Raw genomic sequence first — 23,033 nt, forward strand, 5'->3', positions numbered from 1 at the left:
TATAGACCTATATCCTTAGTTAACGTAGATTATAAAATTTTCTCGAAAGCTCTAGCCCTAAGATTAGAACCATATCTTCCCATGCTGCTTGGAAAAGAACAATCAGGTTTTGTCAAAGGTCGCAACATCACTGACAATACACGCTTATTCTTTGACATTTTATCTAAATCATCACATTATCCGGACTCCTTGGCAGCAATTGCGTTAGATGCAGAAAAGGCCTTTGATAGGGTTTACTGGCCTTTCATCTTCCACGCTCTCAAGTGGTTTGGGTTTGGACCGAAAATCATTTCTTTAATAGCCCTACTTTACTCTGAGCCCAAGGCCGCCATATCTACCAATGGCCTCATTTCCCCCTACTTTAATCTTAAACGAGGAGTACGCCAAGGATGCCCCTTGTCCCCTTTTCTTTTCAATTTGGCCTTAGAACCCTTTCTCTCAAGAATACGCCAGAATAACTCAATCACAGGTTTTGTCTCGGATCCTCAACAAATTAAGCTGGCAGCATATGCTGACGATATTTTAGTTTTTTTCTCCAAACCACAATCTTCACTTACAGCTTTCATGGGAGAGGTGGAGGCCTATGGATTGGTATCTGGCTATAAACTGAATAGAGGAAAATGTGAGATATTACCCTTAACCAAATACACCTTTAAGGATGATTTTAAGATCTCCAATTTTACCTGGAGCCCTAAACATATAAAATATCTTGGTATCTGGTTCTCTCCATCTATAAAGACATCTATCTCTTTAAACATAGACAAATGTTCTGCCAAACTTAAAACTTTGGTCGCAAGATGGCATCCCCTTCATCTTTCTTGGGGGGGTCGTCTGGACACAATCAAAATGATGTTGACTCCGATAGTTTTGTATATCCTTTCTAACATTCCACTTTCCATTCCATCTAAATTCTTTCAAAAGATTAATTCTATTTTGACTTCTTTTTTATGGAATGCTAAAAAACCAAGAATGGCGTTACAGAAATTAACAAGACCAAAATCTGAAGGCGGTGTCAATTTCCCCCATTTCTCCAATTATCACAAAGCCTTTCAGTTACGACAACTATCAAATTGGATCACTAATCAATCTGAAGATAAACCTCTCTGGGTGGATCTTGAGACCTCATTTTTAGCTCCCTTTTCATTTCAGGAATATCTCTCCTTTACTCGCAAACCACAAAAGCTCTCTACTCCCATAATTAAGCAATCCTGTAAACTACTATCCACTGCACCCCACTTAGTAGTACATAATTTAGAAACTTTTCTCAATTCCACAATTTGGCACAATAAACAAATCCTTCTCAATAGGAAACCTATATTTTGGAAGGCTTGGGGAAATAAAGGTCTACTCTGGGTTCATCAATTTTTAGATCAGGGCACACCCATTCAATTTACGCAATTACAAACTCTTTATCATTTGCCTTCTTCCTTTAAACCTAAATTTTTGACCTTGCAGAAAGCAATACTTGATACTTATGCTAAACTCAAATCTTCACCTTCCTCACCCTCCCACCCCCTTTTCCCATGGCATAACCTTTTGCACATAAAGCCCAAAGCGTCCACCATTTATTTCCGTTTAATGGTACCTCCTGAGATCCGAGACAAAACCAAAGTGGAACTCTCGTGGGAATCCGATCTGGGAACAAATTGGCCTATCTCTTTTTGGAACAGAATTTGGACAAAACTTAGGAAATCATCCAGAGCGGCCAGCACAACACAAACACTCTTCTTTATTTACAACAGATTGTTTCTTACTCCCACATACCTACATAAAATACACAACACAAATCTCAACACTTGCTGGACATGTTCCCAAGTTCACGCTGATCTCCATCATATGCTTTTCACATGTCCACATGTTTTTATATTTTGGAAACAGGTCTGGCACCAAATCAACACTATATTTCACACCACAATTCCACTCTCCCCTACAAACATTTTCCTAGGGAGTTTAACACCGGACCGGACCAATCTCAGTTACCACTTATTGATTTGTTAATAGCTGTAGCTTTTCAGCAAATATAAAAAAACTGGAAAGATTCCTCTAAATTGTCCTATTTAGCTTGGCGGTATGCTGTATGTCACAATCATCGCCTTGATACAGCACTCGTTCATCCTATCTCTCTTGCTACTAAACGTTCTCACCTTTGGGGCCCACTCACACAATTTCTAGACGATATCGTGAAGAAAACTCCTTTACCTGCTCCCTCACAACAAGAAGTGACCAAGCCTCCGTGACCTCCTATTGTTTATTTATAATTATGTTTAATTTATCATTTTCTATTATATATATCTAGATATATATACTTTTTTAATTTTAATTGTGTATTTTTGACATGTACTGTTATTTACGATTTCTGTGAACCTTTTCTTGTATTCATATCATCTTCTATATTATCCTTTTACTATTTTAATGGATATTATATATCGTTATTCTTTATTACACCTTCATGTATTTATGTATTAACAAATAACTGCATATATGAAGTATTGTTTTTATGATCATAATAATCTTTCCAATAAACCTTTTCTTGAACTTAAAAAAAGAAATTAGCATTTAAAAAACCTTTGAAATTCACTGAAAAAACCATTGGTTTAAGGCATGTTATAGTTAGTTGGACATTTCTCTTGTACAAAACCATAGAAATTCCCCTGCCCAGTGCTTTGTCCATCTCCTGTTCACTTTTCATTTGGATTTGGAGCTGGAAGGATCACTCTCTGTGGCTGCTGCATCATATATCATTGGATTTGAGGACTTTTGAATCTGAGATTACACATGTAAGTTGGAAAATTGGTGCTGTTTGTTTGATTGGGGCATTGCACCTACATTTTTTCTTAACTTTTCATCGTTTAAAAAAAAATGTATTGTGGTGGGTGGCCTGTATTTTGGGAATTCTCTTTGCTTAAGAGAAAGAACCCCTCTGGGCTGTGGAGGCATATCAACCAGTTGAGCAGTTGAGGGACATCAAGAGAAAACGGAGTGGCAGAGCACGACTGGCTAAACCACGTGATGCAATTATATCCGCATGCTCCTTCAAACAAAGGTCGCTCAGAAGAAATTACCTGGGAAGAAGGGCAGAGTCGGCCAAATGATATAAAGATCCAAGAAGTGAATGACACTGCTGATAATACCCTTACTGCTGAGAGCACCTGGGAAGTGGAGCATTGCAGGTCGCCAGGCTTGATAACGTCCGATATGGTCATCACGACCTTAAAAAACATGAAGAACAATGGAGCTCCACGGTCAAATGGGTTACCTGCACCTGTTTTTAAAATGGCACCAGATTTCTGGGCAGCAATCCTAACCCCTCTCTTTAATCACATCTCCTCGACAGCTTGGACACCAGACTCTTGGAGGGGCTCCATACTGGTCCTCCATCTTTAAAAAAGGCGAAGACATCAAACTGCAGGCTTTTCGCCCTTCTCGATCTTGAAGATCTACGCCTGCCTCCTTTTGAAGAACTTGGGGACTTGGGCACAAGAAAATGGCATTATTCCCTTCTATCAGTCAGGCTTCAGGACACAGTCGTTGACCCTGGATAAAATCCTTGCGCTAGCTCATTTATCAACCCAGGCAGGGAAGAAGAATTGTCCTCCATTGTTTTGCTGTTTCATCGACTACAGCACAGCTTTCGATAAAGTTGACAGCAGAGGGCTATGGTGGAAATAGACAATTGGGGGATTCCATCTGAACTCCTGAACGCAATTAGATCCTTATCTGAAGATACCTCGGTGCGGGTCAAAACAAGCCCCCACACAGTAACCCCCAAAATGGCTACAAACAAAGGGCTTAAACAGGGCTGTGTGTTGGCGCCCATCTTTTTCAATTTGTACACCTCGGACCTGGGAGCTGCTCTGAAAGGGGCAAATCTAGGGCCACCTAGGCTGGGAAATGTGAGGCTGCCAGTACTACAATATGCTGATGATACAGCAATAATGGATTACACTAAAGTGGGTCTACAGAGAGCCCTAAATGTACTGGAGTGCTTCAACAAGGATAACTTCCTGACAGTCAACCAGGGAAAGTCCAAGATAATCATTTTTGGGAGACTCCATCTTAAAAGGAAAGCACAATGGCTATTGGGTGATTTGCAAATCGGCACAGTGGCTTCATACAACTCTCTTGGAGTCTGACTTTCAGAACGGGCCAAGGCGAACATCCATTTGAAACATCTGACCACCAAGGCCCACAATGTTACGTATTTGCTAAAACAACTGAGCCAACATCCGATAAGTCCTTTGGCTGGACCTATAATGTCTGTTCTATAAGCAAAATTGCTTCCAGCCATCAGTTATGGCCATTTGTCCGTCCCTGGGTCATTGGATGTCTTTTTAAATTCTGCCCAAGCCAAAACATACAATTCAGTGCTCCTTATCACGAGGTCAGCCAGGAAATCAAGGCTGAGATTGGAGCTAGGTCTCAGGAGGCCGGATTTGATGTGCCAGGGGGACCTTTTAAAACTATGCCTAAGGAGCTTGAGGGCCCCAGCAGATTCCTTAAGATATCAACTGAGATCCATCTTTGAGGAGGCAGGCTCTGTCTGGCATGCTGGCCTTGGCAGTGCTATCAACATACTGAAGATAGAGGCAGCAAGCCTACAGCTATTGGAAATTCCTCTCAATGCCTGGAAAAAAGCGATAAATAGACAAGTGTGTGAAACATCCTTTGCGCAAGATATTAAGGCCCTTAACTCAAGTTCCCAACCCTACCTAAGCGAGGCCCTAACACCGCAAGCCCGAAGTAAAATACTTTTTATGAGACTTACTATATTATGTGTCGCTGATTTTAATCCAGCATGGGCCCGCAAGGGGGAAAATACAGAATGTAGGCTGTGCTCCTCCACAAAGGAATCCTGGCTACATCTCCTATGCTGTTCCCCCAAACTTAACAATGAACGTCGGCGACTCCTTCGCCCGAACTGTATTGTTAATGGAGCGAGGACCTGCAGAGAAGCTTCAGCCTTATGTTTTTCCACTTCAAAGACTATGACTTTAGCAAGTTTGGGGAAATTCATGCACCAGATCAGGGTTGCCTTAAAGGTCTCTCATGAATGCAATCTGGCTCCTGTAGCTGACACGCCAAATTCTGCTGAAGCAAGTGGACTGGTCCCCGACAGGTTCTGAGGAGTGCACCCCTTTTTATTAGAACCATTAAAGTCCATGTATTTTAACAATTTCTAATGAGGTGCTTTTAATCAAAAATGAATCTCAAATAACACTGGGGACTGTGCAACATGTCCAAGGGCATATGGCCGACCACAACACCAGGATTGGATAGGAAGGGAGGGTTTAGGGGGAATGAGGGTGGTATTGTTAAGTATAAATTTGATTCTTTTAACTGTGTTTGTTTTTACTGAAATTATTTTAATTAATCGATCAGTTAATAAAAACAATTATATCCAAAGGGTGGCCTGTAGTTCAGTAGGAGCCTAGTTGTTTCTTTGTAAGTAATTTTTCATCTTTTATAAAGGAAACTTGTTGCACAGTTCACTGCATTTTCTCCAACTTTTTAAATAAATTAAATGGCAATATCTATTTAATTCACTACCCCAGTAATCTACGAATACTATAGGCTTTTCAGCCAATAGGTCCAGAGCTACACATGGGTGCATGAAACAACTGTTTCTGTGGAGTCTGTTGAGTTTAAACATCATTTAGGGCATGGATGGCATTGGATTGAATTGCAAAATGTGTTTTTTGGGGGATTTCACTTTTCTCATGTGTGTTCAATACATGCCTTTGTTGGATGTGTGTGGTGTGGTTGTTGTGTAACTTGCAAACCTTTTTTAGCCCTGTGGATGGCTTTGCATTGTTCCATTAAAGTGTTGTTTAACATGCCTCCTTTGTCTGGCCATATGGAGCCTGCTTGAGTTAATTGTTTTCCAGGCCTCCTGCTTGTTTTGAGTGAACATCGCTGGTGGCCATTATGTGGGTGTAATTAGTGTGCTGCTTTTGCCATAGGCCTGCATTTCTTTCCTTTGTTTCTCTTGGCTTAATTCTTCTTGTTGTTGTGGCCTGGCCATGTGGCAGGTGACCATTTTGTGAAGGCAGCCAGTGTGCTTTTGCCATAGGCCTGTATTGTCTGTCTTTCCTTTCTTGTTGTTGTGGCCTGGCCATGTGGCTGGTGACCATTTTGTGAAGGCAGTCAGTATGTCTTTGCCATAGGCCTGCATTGTATGTCTTCCCTTTGTTGTTGTGGTGGCCTGGCCATGTGGCTGGCGTCTATTTTGTGTAGGCAGCCAGTGTGCTTCTGAGGTGGACCTGCAAGATTTGTTTCTGGTGGCCATGCCTTGCTGTTGTTATTTTGCATGCAATTTTTTTTTACCCAGCAAAAAATGCAGCAGAGTTCACTACATTTTCTGATACATTTGCAATATTATTGATTTGAATTGATTCCCTATGTGGCCTAGTCTGCCAATGGGTTTTTCAACCAATAAGCCGTGAGCTACTCATTGGTGCATGAAACAAATGTTTCTGTGGTGTCTATTGAATTTAAACATCATTTAGGGCATGGATGGCATTTGGTTGAATTGCAAATTGTGCTTTTTATGTTTTGGGGTATTTCACTTTTTTTGTGTGTGTTAACTAAATGCCTTTGCTGCATGTGTGTGGTGCAGTTGTTGTGCAACTTGCAAACCTTTTTCAGCCCTGTGGATTTACATTTTTGCATTGTTGCATTAAAGCTGTAATGTTTAGCATGCCTCTTTTGTCTGGTCATATAGGCCTGCTTGAGTTCATTGTTTTCCAGGCCTCCTGATTGTTGTGAGTGACCGTGTGGCTGGTAGCCATTTTGAGGTGGTAATAGTGTGCTGCTTTTGCCAGCCCATATGCCTGCATGTATTTCCTTTGTTCCACTTGGCTTACTGCTTCCATCCCCATTGCCAGCTGCAACTCCCTGAATACTGCATCCCACATGATGCACAATGCCAAAAAGGTTCCATCCATTACATTTGTCTTTTTGTTTTTGTTCTTCTTCTTTCCTATCCTTCCTGAGTGTACACAGTACACCATGAAAGCCCTTGTTGTCAAAGTCTTACAAATGGCTACACTGTTATATTGTTTTAATAACTGACTCTGAGTTAATAAAATTTAATAATATTAATAATAGCACTAACAAGTGTGAACACACACTAAGTTATATATTATATTTGTTTGTACTAGTAGTAATTGAACCACAACAATAAATGCCACATTTCACTGATGTTCTTCTTCCTTCTTTGCTTTTAGGTGCACAAAAGAGGAGGAGGCGTTATCATCAGTGATCACCCATTGTACTGCCAGACAGAGGTCCTGCTGCACACTACATCATGTGACGTGTGACCACAGACATCTATTCAACTTGTGCTACTGATATCTGCAGATGGCCCCAAGGAAAGGAAAGGTAGCAGGTCCTCCAGTACCAAGAAAGTTGCCAGTGTGAAGAGGGAACTGACACTTACCAAGACTGGTGTGCCTCACAAGACCTTTTTTGGGAAACCAAAGATTGCACCTGCAGCAGCGGTGTTCGAGGTGCAAGCTCTGATCAGCACCCCCGCATCAGTGGACCCACCCCACCAACATAGGCCAAAGCCCATGTCTGTCACAGAGGCAGCCAGTCAAATCACGCCAAAGCCAACGACCAGTGATGTCAAAATTGACTTATCCTTATCGCAAAGTAGTACCCAATAAACATGGGAAAGACAAATAAGTGGACAACAACAGCCGCAACCACTGCCCACAATAATAGTTGTGCCTCTCTAAGTAGGGGCAGTCGAGGAAATCGAGCTTCCCGCAGAAGAAGAAGAACAAGCCACTTTTTCAGAAGATCCATAGTCTTCCAGATCCCCAGCAAGGAAAAGGAGGGTTAGTCCATCAACTTCTGCTCCAAGCTCCCCTTCTATGGATCTAGATGCCACTTGGAAGCCACCACCTCAGTCTAAGAGTAAGACTTGCCATTTGACAAGGCTAGGGAAAAGGAAGGTTCCAGAAAGCCTTAGCGTTATGGCGTTAGATGTAGAAGATGATGATGACCCAGTCATTATGAACATCTGTCCCGCCCCCAATGGAGACTGACATTACCCCATCCCATATTGCTGACAGGGATGTGGCACGGATACCACCAACACAGATTATGCCACCTCCAGCTTTCATATTTGCATTTGCAAAGGCCCAGCAGCGACCTACATCAAGCACAACCACCACAGTAGAAGTAGGTACTGCAGAGAGTCAAAATCCACTCCCAGCTACCAGTTCATCCGGCATTGGAAGTGGCACCAGCAGCTCCAGAAAGTTCAGATCCCTAGTTTGGAACTTCTTTTCGGTTCGCAGTAAGAAGGTGAACATTGCTATATGCTCCATTTGTGGACAAGGTGTTAGTCGGGGTAAGCTTGGTACAAACTATGGTACCAGTGGCCAAACAACCCATCTGAAAAAATACCACTTGATCCAGTGGGAGGCACATCTTAATGGCCAAAAAACTGCACCCATTGTTGTTGGGGATGAAGGAGTAGATGATCCGATCACGGTGGAAGGTGAACAAGAGGGAGACATTTTCTCTTGTACACAATGTAGCCCTGTCCCCAGCAGTGCAGTGCTACTGTCCATATCTGCATCAGCAACATCGCAGTGGCACAAGAGTAAGAGTCAGGCTGAGACACCAAGGGGTCCCAGGCAAGAGAGTACCGCAATGAAACGTGTGTTGAGCCTAACAACATCTGGCGTCAATAAGATGTCACCTGCATCAGTGGCACCTGAAAAGAAAAATCCAGGCTACCATTGCCAGCATTTTTAGGTCGGAGGGGCATTACGAATGCACCCACCCATTGTTTGTACAATGCGAAGCTGGCTAAAATGTTAGTGCTGGACCTTCTCCCTTTGTCTTTTGGGGAAGGGGTGGGCTTTCTTGAATTTGTGACAACCATCTGCCCAAAATGTAAGGTTCCCAGCCAGTCCTATTTTGCCAGAGTTGCTGTTCCAGCACTACATCACAACGTCCGGGAATTGCTTGGACAGGCTTTGCAGCAGAGTGCTGTTCACACTATCCACCTGACAACAGACATGTGGACCAGTTGCCAAGACACTGATTACATGTACATTCCTGCACCCTGGATCTCTTTTGTGGGGTTAGCGAAAAGATATCTGCAGGTGTTGGCGCTACTGACACTTTTGAATGCTACTCGGAAATATGCAACTGTAGCCATGTTTGCCATGGAGAAATCTCATACTGCTGCAAACATTTTGGAAGAGTTTAACAGCAAGGTCTTTAAATGGCTGCACCCAAGTGGGCTCAACATTGGTTTTGGTGCCACGAACAATGGCAGTAATATAGTTAGGGCCATATAGTTAGGGCCATGTACGATGGTGGCTATTTCAGAGTCCTGTGTTTGGCGCACTGCATTAACATTATTGTTCACGACTTTCTGAAAAAAGAAGACCGAGTCAGCAACTTACTGACCACCTGCACAAGAATCTGCACACATCTCAGCCATCCTTTTAAAGCCCAGAAGCAACTGAGGATCATTCAACGTGAACATAGAGTGCCAGTTATATCACTCATCCAGGAGCTGCCAACACGTTGGAACTCAACTTATTACATGCTTGAACGTCTGTTTGAGCAGTACAGACCAATCAATAAATATGTCATGCAAAGAGGGGATGTTATTGTGAAAGGCATGAACATTGTGATGGACCAATGGGGCCTAGTTAAATGCCTGACAGAGATGCTACTTCCTTTTGAGATCTTCACACGTGAAGTCAGCAAGGAGGACTGTACTATGGGCCAAGCTATCCCATTGTTGCACATGCTACAGGAACAGCTGAAGGGGGTGTCTACAATGTACTCAGGTGTGGAGGAAAAAGAAGAAGCATATGAGTTGGTGGAGAGCTTAACCCTTCGCTTATCTGAAAATACAAGGGTGCAATGAGGCATTGTGTCATCCAACCATTACATTTCTGCCACAATTCTGGATCCACGGTACAAAGCAGTACTGAACAATAACACATTGATTCCTTTTTCAAAAGTGTATGTTGTCAAGTACAAAACTTAGATAGCTGCAGAAGCCAGTCGCTTAGAAAAAGAATGGCTGGGAATTAGATGCCCACTATTCCAGCCCACAACAAGTACTGCAGGACAGCCGGCGTCGCCAGCTTCAAGTTCAACTTCACAGCCTGAGGGCAGTGCGGTTGGCTGACAGCACTCAAAACCACCAACAACACTAAGAATAACATCAACAACAGCAAGAACAGGATCATCAGCCCCAGTAAAATCGGCACAGGAATGGTATGTATGGCAAGGGCTTGTTAGGTCCAGTGCTGAGGCAAAGGTAAAAGAGGCAGAGCAAAGTGGAGCAAACCTGAGCATTGAGCAGATGGTCCAGGTCTATCTGGATGATCCAACAGAGGTCTACATTGATCAAAACCCATTGGTGTATTGGTTTGGGAAAAGGTGCCAATGGCCAGTGCTCAGCAGGCTGGTGATAACTAGCTGGCTTGCCCTGTCACAAGTGTCTCTTCTGAGCATGTTTTCAGTGCTGTTGGTGCCGTTGTAACAGTGAAAAGGACCAGTCTCTCGTCCCAAAATGTGGAGAGGTTAACCATAATCAAAATGAATCAGCACTTTAATACACCGGATTACACTATACATAAAGTAGCACAGCAGGAAGATGATAACAGCGACTTAGGTCATGGAAGTAGTTTGTTAGATTACCTACTTCTGGGTGAACCACCAGATTTTGAGGATGAGCTGTACTTCCCTGACAACTAGGCTTTCAAATTCAACTTGTTACTTTCTTTCTTCCTTATTTCTTTTATTATTTGTGTGTGTCTCTGTCTTTCTGGTTCGAATCACACCAAATCCATCACCACGGTCTTACTCTTTTATTGCCGAATTGGAGTTGTAACTGTGTGCAGTCATTAAAGAAGTAAGTCCGCTCCTCCGAGTCCTTCTCCATCCTGACTCACCCTCAATCCATTTCCCTCAAGCCAGACATTAGATGGAGAATAGTACAAGAAACGTGGGCCTGCCTCGTCAAGTCCCTCCAAAAAACATGACTATAGCTATCCTCCTTTTCGAGCTGAGAGGGACTACCCCTTAAGAAGAGGTAATGATTGCATGCATTGGATGCTGACTCTGAGTGATTGGTGTTTGTGATGTTGTTGTTGTGCATGAAGGATACTAGTATTTAATCTACACACAAAAAAGTGACTCAAGTCAATGTTTCCTTTCTTGTTGTTTAATAACAAAATTGTACTTCTACTGCAGGCCGATCCATTGCATTTTTGAATATGCAATTTGGACTCACTCTGTACACTACAGAGGTGGACAACTGATGACCATACTATACTCATCGCAGTCAGTCAGTAGGATCGGAGATGATTGATGGAATAACTCGGCCGTTTCATGAAGTGGCCTTAAAGGTAAACAAGTCAACAACAACCACAGCAGACCTACATGTCTGTGTAGTGGTCGAGACGAGTGTAGTGGTATGACTGACAGCGGTGCATTGATTTAGTTACTTAATTTGGAAAATGCTATGTTGCTGTATATGTGTGCTCTGTCTGGCTCAAAATCTTCGCTAAGTGGAGGTTGGGTGTGCACGCGGGCCTGCTCTGTCCTGTTGTTGTTGTAGGTTAATGCAGGAAACAGCGTAGACGCCAGAGTAGTAGACATGAGTTAGCCATGCCACCTCTGAAAGTTTTCTTGTTGTACTCCTCCGTAATGTATGCATTTGTTTGCTCCTTGATTTCTCAATATGCCTTTTGTTTTTCCATCTACACTTACAGGCCAGCCTTTACCCTGTGTAATACTGGGAAAAAAAAACTCACACTTACCTTGTCATTCCGCATCCACCAGACAGGCAGTGGCACCCAAGATTGATGGGTGGAGCGTCCATGAAAGGGAGGACCAAAAGGAATGCCGAGATGCAACTCCCAAATTTGACCATAACATCAATACAGTAACGTAGTATCATTCATCATATTATAATTAATTTGATTAATTTTTTCTCTTCAATCATTACAACTGTGTGTGTTGTTGTTTATTATGTTTCCTCTTTGCTTATAAATGACCCCTACAGCTATTTTTCAATTTTCTTTGCTAGATTTAAAAGGAAGCCTGGTACAACAGAACATAAAATGTATGTAATTTGGGTCTCTGTGAGGGCAGACAGGCAAGGCAATTGCATAATAATAATAATTAATAATATACTGCTGCCATGTACTACTAGTCTAGTACTACTTATCATTAACCATCAGGTCATCATCATGCGTGCATTTCCCTTTTCTCCTTTTACATATTTATGATGGTCGTCTGCCAGGATTGTGTGTTGTCCATGTGTAGTGTTAGTCTTTGTCAAACCTTTCCCTCAAATACCCCTTCCCAACCATTCATCAAACCCTAACCCTCTTCCCTGGGCTGTGTGATTTGTTTTGAGGTGTGACTAAATTAAATTTACACTAATAATTGATCACACACTTGCTGGGGCCGATGTGGTGAACATAACTCAAGGCAGGGCGAGAATCTTATTCGTCCGCTCTAAGTAAATATATAAATATATATACATCGGCCATAAAGGCAACAGATTAGATTGCCAAGTGCCCACCCATGAATTGCTCAGTAGTATTCACTATTTTCATAACATAATTATTAACCCATTATCAATTAATTGCCGGCATCGATTTATCATCCTTCCAGCACTAAAGGTTACGCTTGTCCACTTCAAAGTCGAGTCAACTACTTCAGTTTGTTGTAACTCGTACTAGGTTATCCCTGCCACCATTATGTTTTATAATAATAATGCTTAACAATATTATTCATCATCACTTTCTTCATGTTTTTCTGTCTTCTTCTTGTGTACTTAGTACTTACTGTACTTGTACTACTTGTTCCTTAGTCTCCCTCAGGTGAATGACTGTCTCATTTTCTTTTTATGCAAATGCAACTGTCTACTACTGCCACCACCACCCACCATGGCACCTTAGATAACCAAACCATCACCATGCACCCATTGCTTTGCCTAAACATCAATCACAGGTAAGAGAAGAAGTGTGGGGGAGTCAATAGTGTATATACTATGGAAATTAGTTAATTCACACACCAACATCCTTCTGAGAACATTACATACAACAAAGGGGTTTTAGTTGCAGAATGCATAGACTAGGAGGAGAGACTGACAGTAGTAGGACAAGTGAGGGTACTGTACTGCATCTATCTGTCGGGGTGTTTCACTATTGGCAGATTTCAAAAACTGGCTGCGACCCTGTGGCAAGAGGAGGAAAAAAACAAGTTGACGTAAAAGAGTAACCCCCCCGGAAAAGATTTGCATCATATGTATTGCAAAACTATACATTTTTTACCCTAAAAAATATAAACTAGGAGAAAAACCCACAACACCTGACCCACCCCTCTCCTTAACTCCAGCCAATGTGCAGTAATAAATAAATATCCGTCGAAGTTGAAGAAAAAGTAAACCCCAAGGTTTCCCAACTAATCCACACATCCTACCCACCCCAAAAAAGATTTAAAAAGGGGCAAGAGTCAAAGACCGAGTGGTGACATCTAGCGGCGGGGGTGCTGGCTAGTTCGCTCCAGGAGGACCTCCTCCAGCTTGGCCTCCAGGTGCGCCACCCTGAGGAGCATGCGGCACTTAAAGTTCCTGCAGGAACAACAGGGGTGGGCAGCAGTAGCTGATGATGTTGATGGCCGGCGGGTGGCTTCCAGGGCACGGCGCCGTACCACCGGAGGCACGGGGGGCTGGCTGGGCCCTGGGGCATTGGAGAGAGAAGCTGCAGCTGCCGCCTCCTCCTCCGCCAGAGCAACCTGCCGGCAATATTCATCTCTGATGGCCTCCAGCTTCCTTAGCCGGGCCCTGGCTGCCAACTCTTGCCTAGTGGGTTGGAAGGAGTAGCTATATCAAGAAAGGAAAAAAAAGACAATTGTAACCAATACTCTTAGCAAAAAAGTAACCCAAAATTAAATTACACACATAAAAATAATAGTGGCACAGTAGTAGCACTAGCAGTTGTGGTATCCTCTCCTCCTCACTTCACTTCCTCTGCCCCTAAGATTTGGATGTGATGATTATACATTCAGGCACTATGGAGTAGAGTAGAAGTATTCTTCTCTCTCTTGTTTAGCACGATAAATCTTGTTGGCATGCCAGCTCAGTCAGCTTGTGCCCTAAACAGACATAGTTGTGTTGCAGATTTATGTTACTTTACTACTGTCTGCATGTGGAGCAGCTGTACTACACAATTATATATTTCCATTACTTCCATGCTCTGTTAAATCTCAATGGAAAATGCTCAGACAATCTCACTTTTACCCTGACTACTGCAATAAGGCATGGGTAGGGACTGGAACAGATGTGGGCCTCGGAGTCGGAGGGAGGCTATTAATGATGGGTGGGTAGGGTAAATATTAGTCATGCACAATATATATGTTGTGCTTGCAAACTACTGTGAGTCAAGGGAGCATTCCATTCTGAAATACAAGTACAACCTGAAACTTTTGAATCAAAAACCCTGCAAAAAAACAGTCCTTGTTCTTCCCAGGGCTTTTTTCATTTATCAGTGCATTGCTCTTCTAGCATTATTATTGTTTTATTCTTGATCTTCACCCTCTGCTGCGGTACTCTGGCACAGTTTAATTTTCTTTTACATTCTCATCCTCCAGTCTGACTGTTTTCACCTACTATCTATGATACCATCTAGGCATCCATCCATCCAAACATGGCTATCATAAACCGGCTTTCACCGACAACATACATTTGTCATAGACCAATCACCAACCATGTCATGCGTCCTTGCTTGCCTTAGAGTTTGACCCCTCAAACCACCCGGAGGATTCCTTTTACCCATACAGTTTCACCCACCCAGACAGGCATCCTTTCTGCTTTCTGTTTCACCGTTCACCCATCCTTCAACTACCCATGCATCCTATCATCTAATCTTCATCCGCCACTTATATGCATCCCGGGGACCCTTCCTACATCCACGCATCCTTCTCTATCAGTCATACGTCTCATCTGACTCTTTGTCTTCATCATAAAATTGTCTCTGCTGAGTTGAAGATAGAATAGAATAAAATAGGCCATTAGTTACTCAACCCCCGCCGCTAATGCTAATGTTAAGTAAAGAGTGTCTTCTTCAACAACTTAGTCTCAGCAGAAGTACAGTGTACTTGTACTGAGTGTACACCCTTGCAGCGAGTGTAATCATCATTCTCAGTAAGTAAGGAATATGACTTACCAACGCCCGCCACTGCTGCTGGCTCACCTCCTTCAGCTGCTGCATCCTCCACTCCCTCCGGAGTGGCATGGCCCTCACCGCTGGCCCAGCCCTGGTGGTTGATACACCTGGAAAAAACATTTCAAATTTTTTTAGATGCCATATACACCGCCCCTATTTATTTTTTTGATTAGCAAGATTGAAAATACATAATTAATAATACATACACCACACACATCACTATCTAAAATTCGGATACTACAGTAGAGTAGACAGTATGTCCTATTAAATAACAATATCCGGTTGGGCATTTTGTTGGTGGCAATTTTTGAAAAGCCTCTCAAGAAGAGGACAACCCAAAGGACTGGACTCAGTGACTTAAGCTATTGGTGCATCTCATTTTTTGAATAGAAGAAAGAGTGGCCATCTGGGCGAACATGAGATCTCTTTTAGTTGGAAAATAATGATGCCGTCCTCCTACTCCTCATACTTCCTTCCAGCCATGGTGCACGGTAACAGTTGTTCAGTATTCACCATCAGTTACTGCTACTAATGCTAGGCCTGGATTAGAAAAAGAAAAATATACCAATTTGGGGTGTCCTGTCCAACGTGAGTGACCACCATTACTGATTGCACATGATGAGACAGTAAAAGAAACTAATGCCTTCTCATCTCACAAACCTGCGGATAATACCTCACTTGGGCATGTAATCTTCACAGCAGATTAGTGCTACTAGTACTAGTAGTAAGGAGTCCTCACTAGTACTAGTACTAGTAGTAGCTTAGGACCAATGGGTTCTCTGAGTCTTACCGTACCACTACTAGGCAATCCACATATAAATAAGGGGAGAGGGAAAGCTGAGTGAAACCCAGAAGAAAGCAAGCTACAGACAGACTAATGCAGAGTCAGAGCAGAGGTTAGTCAGATGTTGTTTGATTTTATGTAAAAAAACATTAGAAACAATGTTAGCAGTAGTACTAGTACTTAGTAGTAGATAATCAAGCAAAACAAGAATTTAGAAACAGATAGATTGAAGAGGAAAAATTAAAATTGGGAAATGGAAATAATAGAGCGGTAAAAGTTAGGGAAATATTAATATATATAACAACACCAGGAGGACTTACTGGGGCCAGCAGCAGAGCCATCTGCGCCTGAGGCCGCTTCCTGCTGCTCCTTGCAGGTCCCGCCAGCTCCCGCACCTGCAGCACTGCCAGCTGACCCAGTCTTCTTCTTGCCCCTGGATGCTGATCATGTAAGACATAACTAAAGAGACAAAAAATGATTTGTGGCAAATAAATAAATATAATTACTCTAAAAATACTTTCAGATTGGAAACGGCAATTGCAATAACATTGACCTAAAGATCGACTAGTAGTAGTCGACTAGTATGTATCACAGTCGAGTACCATCTGATCATTATTATTTTTCCACAGTTCAATTCCGATTCCTGAATCATAAACATAAAAAGCCCGCCTATTCCAGACTTTGGAATGAAATGCAAATAAATTATATCTGCTTCTACGAAGTTCCAATCTCATTCCCAATCATCTCTCAGTCTCCAACTCAAACCCCCTTTGACGGGCCAATTACTAAGTCTGCATTTTTATTCTTCTTAATGCATAGATGGACACATGCATATTGCATACACCATTGGTTGGTTGCTATTTTATTCACTCACTATACTTACTTAAATTCCCTAACCTCTCTTACATAACCAGCCCAAGAGAGAGCAAAGTTGCAAACAAGTACGATTAGTTATTAGTGACGAGCACCTGTCTGGTAGTAACAATCATATCATATAAGATTTTTAAACTTAAGTTACCTGCAAGCAAGCAGCAGCATGTTAGCTATTTGGGGAAAAAAATATATTTGCAATAACACAGAACAGAAGAACACAATAGTAATATAATTAGCTACTCACCAAGCTCCAAGACCTCAACACCTAGCAGGTCCAGCAGGTCCTGCTCCCGGTCCAAGATGTCGGACCAGCGGTGCGTCAATTGGTGCGCCATACCCCAGAGCTGTGAAACACTGCCCGGCGTACGCTCTCCCACCACCGGTGAAGCTCCTGGAGCCTGTACCCGGACCCAGGCATGCCACCTGCTGCCAGAGTTAAAGGGAGGTGGAGCTGGATAAAAAAAGCGAGTGCGGCCACCTCTGCCTCACTGAATAAGGCCCATGGCTGCACATCTTGTGGGTGCCAACTTCCGTAAAGTTTTCCTCTTCCCCTAGCCCTTGGTTTTCTTAAGGCTCTTTGCCATGGATTTGGGTAGGTGGGGGACAGAAAAGAAAAGGTAGTAAGTAAGAAAGTAAGTAAAAGAAATGAAAAAAGCAAGTAATAGAAAAAAAGCGAAAAACCACTAAAAAGTTTTTAGAAAACAGGATTGAAAAGATATAGGGAGGAAAGAAAAACAGGCCTATAACCACAGCAAAAAGTGAAAAAACTAAATGGTGTGCCTATTGGCGACCGAGTGGTGAAGTTCGAATGATATTTCACCCCGAGCACACAAAAAGCATCCTCGAACACGCAATATGCGTTCTGGAAGAGGAAAAATGCATCGCAAATGGGCGGAACAAGCAACTTGTGTGCTTGCAGAACTCCACATAGCTCGCAGAGTTTTTTTGCGACTTCGCGGAATTCCACGTAGCGTGACAATGCGAAATCCGCCCAGGGTTATCCATAGTAGCATGTGAATATGAGGTGCACCTCTGGCTTGGCACTCCTTTCTCCAAAGGAAATCTGTTACCTCTCCATGAGGTGCAATATTAATATTGCAGATAAATGACATCATAACTTGAAACCTATGGTTAAAATACTGCAGACATTTACAGAATCAAAGGAACAGAGTTCTCCAGCTATCTTCAATTCAATGTTTTTAATATTTGAATTTGCTTCGCGTAGAAATTCAAGTAAATCGTCCCACACATATTCAGCACAGTTAAGTGTTACAAACCATGTAGGAGTACCTAAGTTCTTAACATACATTTAAGTAGTCTGAAGGATAAAAATCATTTATTCTGTTTATTCGCGCCATGTAAAGTTAGCATAATGTATCTATGACGGTATTCTGATCATATAAACGCCTATTGATATTTCCTAAAAGAAACGTTCTCTGTCGTTTCTTCTTACACGACAAAAAGGGCTGAAAACCATACTGTAGCCATCTGGGTTTGCGATAGACCATGTGTCAGATCACGTGGTTTCCTTTGGCAATCATCTTCATGATTTAGCTCGTACCAGCCCAGAGACAGGTTAGCGGTATTTACAGCCGAGGCCCAAGGTCACATCTGCTGTAGGGAGTATCAAGCAAATTCCTTCAGGCCCTGGGACGAAAAGGGAGTAACCCTGCCGACCTCCTCTGTATAGATAGCAACCCTTTGTGTAAGGCAGAAACCCAACACTGTATGAGATCATCCAGGAGCCCATGGACTAACTGGTACTTTTCCACTTGTATGGCTTTGTATGCTGAATCTATTATGTATATAAGTGTGGTTTTTTCAAGGAGCCAGCAGTCTTCCTCGGCGCACCTGATGGGTGAGGATCGATGAGGCTCCTCTATATAGAGTTTTGCTCTGGCCAATAAAGCTTCTGAACCTTCTCCGTTGCCGACTGACTTACTTTGTAATATATATTGCAGGCCACTGGTAAGTGTGGCCTTTGGGATTTTGAATGAGTACTTCAGTTGGTGACTCTGGTGGGACCCCGTGATAGGGTCTTTTCCTCCCCCGTATTCGGGTGGTAGGATTGAGAGCGTCCTGGTTGGGTTGGTGGAGAGGAGGAATTCTATGCTTCCGCTTCGCGTTCCCGATCAGGGTGTCCTCTGCTGCTAGTAGCCCTTCACCGGGGTCCTACGGGCTTAACCCAGGAACTGACTGTGTTGGTCCCAAAGAGTTGGCAGCGGAGAACGAATGTCTGTACCTGGGTGCACCCGGTGAGTAATTTGTTGTTTGAAGCACGCCTGTGAGCGGTGCATTTGGAACAGTTAACTGTGTTTTGATTTGGGGGCATGAGTACCCCAGGAGAATTACTGAGGTCTTGCAGGGTGGTCCAGTAGGGGCTGACTGAAGAGAATCCGCGGATCTTTTGTGATTTGGAGACACTGCTCAGATGCCTAGTTGTTACCTGTATGTAACACACGGCCGGATTGTACTCGGAAAAGCCTGTGACTATAATTGGGTAGCCTTGAGACATGCCTGAGGTGATGGATGCTTGCACCACATCAGAACTGTCTCAGTGGCGAACTGAGGAGGTCATAGGATGGTCTGTAGTCCAGTCCGTGGTCGCACCTGCCTGACTGCCTCTTGCCAGTCTTTTCGGAAGACTGCTCGTTGTGATTCTGTCGGTCCGGTATTTTGAATAATTCTCCACGAACGGGAGTCAACGGGCTCGGTTCGTTTGTTTGGATGCATCAAGTTTGAATAAGTAGGCTGAGATTGAACTGCAGAAAACATAATATAGGAACCATCAATATGTGTGATATGTGATACGAGAATTTGTTTGTATGTTATTGGTGTTTGTCTGTTAACTAACAATGACGTGTTTTAGTAAATTGAATTGTTTTGGTTGTTGTTGTCGGGCTGGTGGCTCCAAACTGACCGAAAGCCAGCCTGCCCCACCGGAGGGCAGCCCCAACCATTTCATGTACATAAAACATGGAATAACTCCTCTATTGTTTAATACTTTGTGGCATAAGTATACCAGAGGGAATGAGGAATTGCAATGGCCCCAAACGGGTTCCTTCGACGAAAAGAAAATTGCCTTTCTAAAGGACCAGTTATTTTCTAGATGCAGTAGGCAGTCTATGTTTGATGCATTAAACACCTGGCAGAAGGAATCTAAGCGGAGGCGAATGAGAGAAGAGAAACTAGCTGAAGTTAAGGCAGGGCAAACAGTTACTCAGAAGGCTATTGCCTATGACAGAGCCCGAACAGAAGAAGGGATTGAATGTGTGAATCGTGAGTTCAGATTGCAGGCTGATAAAAGTTACGTGACTCGGCCCGACGCCGAAGATGAAATTGGAGATTTATTGGACTTGCGCCCACCACCCCCATATGTCCCACAACGGTTATACCCGGCAGTGCCAGTTGCATCTGTATCAGCCGTTGCAGATCCCGCGGCCCCTGCGCAAGTCTCAGCTGTGACGACGGTAGCTCCTGCTGCGTCGGCACCTCCAGTTCCTTCCCTTCTTGCACCCCAAGCCAATTTGTCCCGGTTGTCCTCGTCTGTTACAGAGATATGACTTTATTGCCCAATTTGTTGTCATCCGCGACAGCTGGAAATCTTCAGCTGTCGCCCGGGTCAGCCCATTCTTCCCCTGTGTTGACCTCTTCCTCGGCAACCGCAACTCCCTTACCAGCTGTCTCCACTCCGATACGTCTCCCCAGCCTTCTTGAAGGCAAGAAACTATTTACCCGGTCAGCCCTGACACTGGAGGAAAGGGAGGTTGTTGCGTTACAAGCATCGCAATGGATGCAACACCCTATTTACACTGTGTCCGACATATGGAGCACTATGAGGGACCTTGAGCCCGTGATGCAACAGCATGCGTTAGACCATATGGCCACATGCCTGATCTCATTGTGGGAACAAGTTCATGCAAGGGGGAAGGCTCCGGCAATATTGTATACCATTCATGATCATGCGCATAAATTTCAATTGACCCCAGATGAGGTGTTCAAGAATATTAGTACATTGGTTAGTTACAGAACCCGACTTGAAACGTCTGGTCCTGCGGATTCTGCGCATTTTCCAATGCGTGAGGTTCACCCCATTTATCATCCAGAAATTACCGAAAAAAGGGATGCTGCGGGGTGGTAACCCGCCCGCAGGTTGACGCTCGTTTTCAGGAGCAGTGGGTGTACACCCCGTGGAAACGTAGTGAAGTACTGTCATTAAAGGCTCATTTGCCGGACCCTAGGAAAAATCCTACAGCATATTACAAAGAACTTACTGAAGCTGCCTCTTCGGCGGTAATGACATTGGCCGATATAGAATTGTTCTTTGCCCTATTAGTACCAGTGGATATCTGGCGTCAGGTACATGACCAAGATCACGTGACTGAATTCGGGGAGACATGGGATCAATTGAAAGATTGGGATAAGGATCGAAAACCCGGGGATAAGCCAGGGCTGAAATATTAAAGTTACCTGACAAAATAATTACATACATGCATTCACTCATCCCGCCTAGGAGAGTGGATTGGGATAAATTGACTGCATGCCGACAAAAGAAAGATGAGAGTGTGTCGGATTTTTTCACTAGATTTGAAGGGGTTTTTATTGACTTCAGTGGCCAGGACCTATCCAAGGAGGGTGGTATACGCCTGTTTGTCAATAGGTTTGTGACCAATTTACTGCCCGAAATCTCGACCTGACTCCAGGCCACAGAAAGTACTTGGACAACATCTACTCCTTCGATTATATTAAGTATGGCTCAATATTATGAGCACCGAGAGAATGAAAGTAAGGATAAAACGGAAAAGAAAGCAAAGGATTTAAAAACACGTGTCCTGTTACAGCAGGTCGAGAGAGGCCGCGGAAGGGGTCGGGGAGGGATGAGCTCTGCTCCATGAGGGGTGGGCCAAGTACTGAGTGGAGGATGAACTGATTTAGGAATAAACCAATGCGCATTTTGTAAACAGGAAGGGCATTGGCGTTCCCAGTGTCCATTGTTATATGCGCAAAACAACAATACACGAGGCCAAGGGAGAAGACGCGGTGGTGGTAGTCGAGGTGGACATACACGACAGGAGGAATCTGGACAAGGTGGGAATAGCCGGAACTATTTTGATCATGGTCAGGGAAAGCAGTATTTCCATGAAGAATGTGGCAGCGATGCAGTGGCAGGCTATCCTCGTGCATAGGACAGCCAAAGGCAGAGTGGGGGACGTGTGTCAATTCCTATAGATCAGAACGGACCTTATGTTAATGCACATTTAATGGGCGCATCGGGTAAGTTTCTAGTTGACACAGGAGCTATGAACAGTTCTGTTTCACATGCCCTTGTCCCTGGGGCTGCTCTTTCTGGCCAAAATAATGTGTCCGTAGGTTTCTCTGGAACTCCGGTGGTGAGCCCCATTTCCTGACCTCTTTCTTTCGCTCTGGGTCCTATTTCTATTGATTCACCATTCCTTCTCACATCGCAAGGTGGGGAGAATTTATTAGGCATAGACTTACTGAAAATGTTAGATGCTCGTATATATTGTTCCCCAGACGGTGTCTATTTGACTGTCCAAGCCCCTTCGGTGCAGTACTTCTCTAAGACGGACACCTTGCCCCCGGAATTTGCAAAGATTCCGAAAATCCTTTGGGCCACCGGGGACACTGATGTGGGTCTGTTGAGGATAACCCCAATATCAATTACCCTGAAGCCAAATGCTCGGATACCAAAAATACCGCAATACAAAATTGCCCCTGCAGGTGAACGAACTTTGTTGTCCATTATTCAGGATCTAATTCGATCTGGGGTGGTGGAAGAGACAACCTCCAATATGTGTAATAGTCCCATTCTTCCTATTCTTAAGAGGGCCCCTGTAGATTGCAACCCTGATTATGTAGATACATATCGTTTTGTGATTGATTTGCGAGAAATAAACAAGATCGTGGTACCTCAGTATCCCGTGGTACCTGATATAACCACCATACTGACTATGATTCCTCCTACAGCTCGATATTTTTCTGTGATTGATCTGAAAAATGCTTTCTACAGCATCCCCATTCATCCTGATAGTCGATATATTTTCGGATTCTCATTAGCTGGTCGCAGCTTCAGGTTTTGTCGCGCTCCTCAGGGCTATACAGAAAGCCCCAGTATTTATAGTCAAGCACTC

Source organism: Triturus cristatus, chromosome 9 (assembly GCF_964204655.1).
Source record: "Triturus cristatus chromosome 9, aTriCri1.1, whole genome shotgun sequence".
NCBI lineage: Eukaryota > Metazoa > Chordata > Amphibia > Caudata > Salamandridae > Triturus > Triturus cristatus.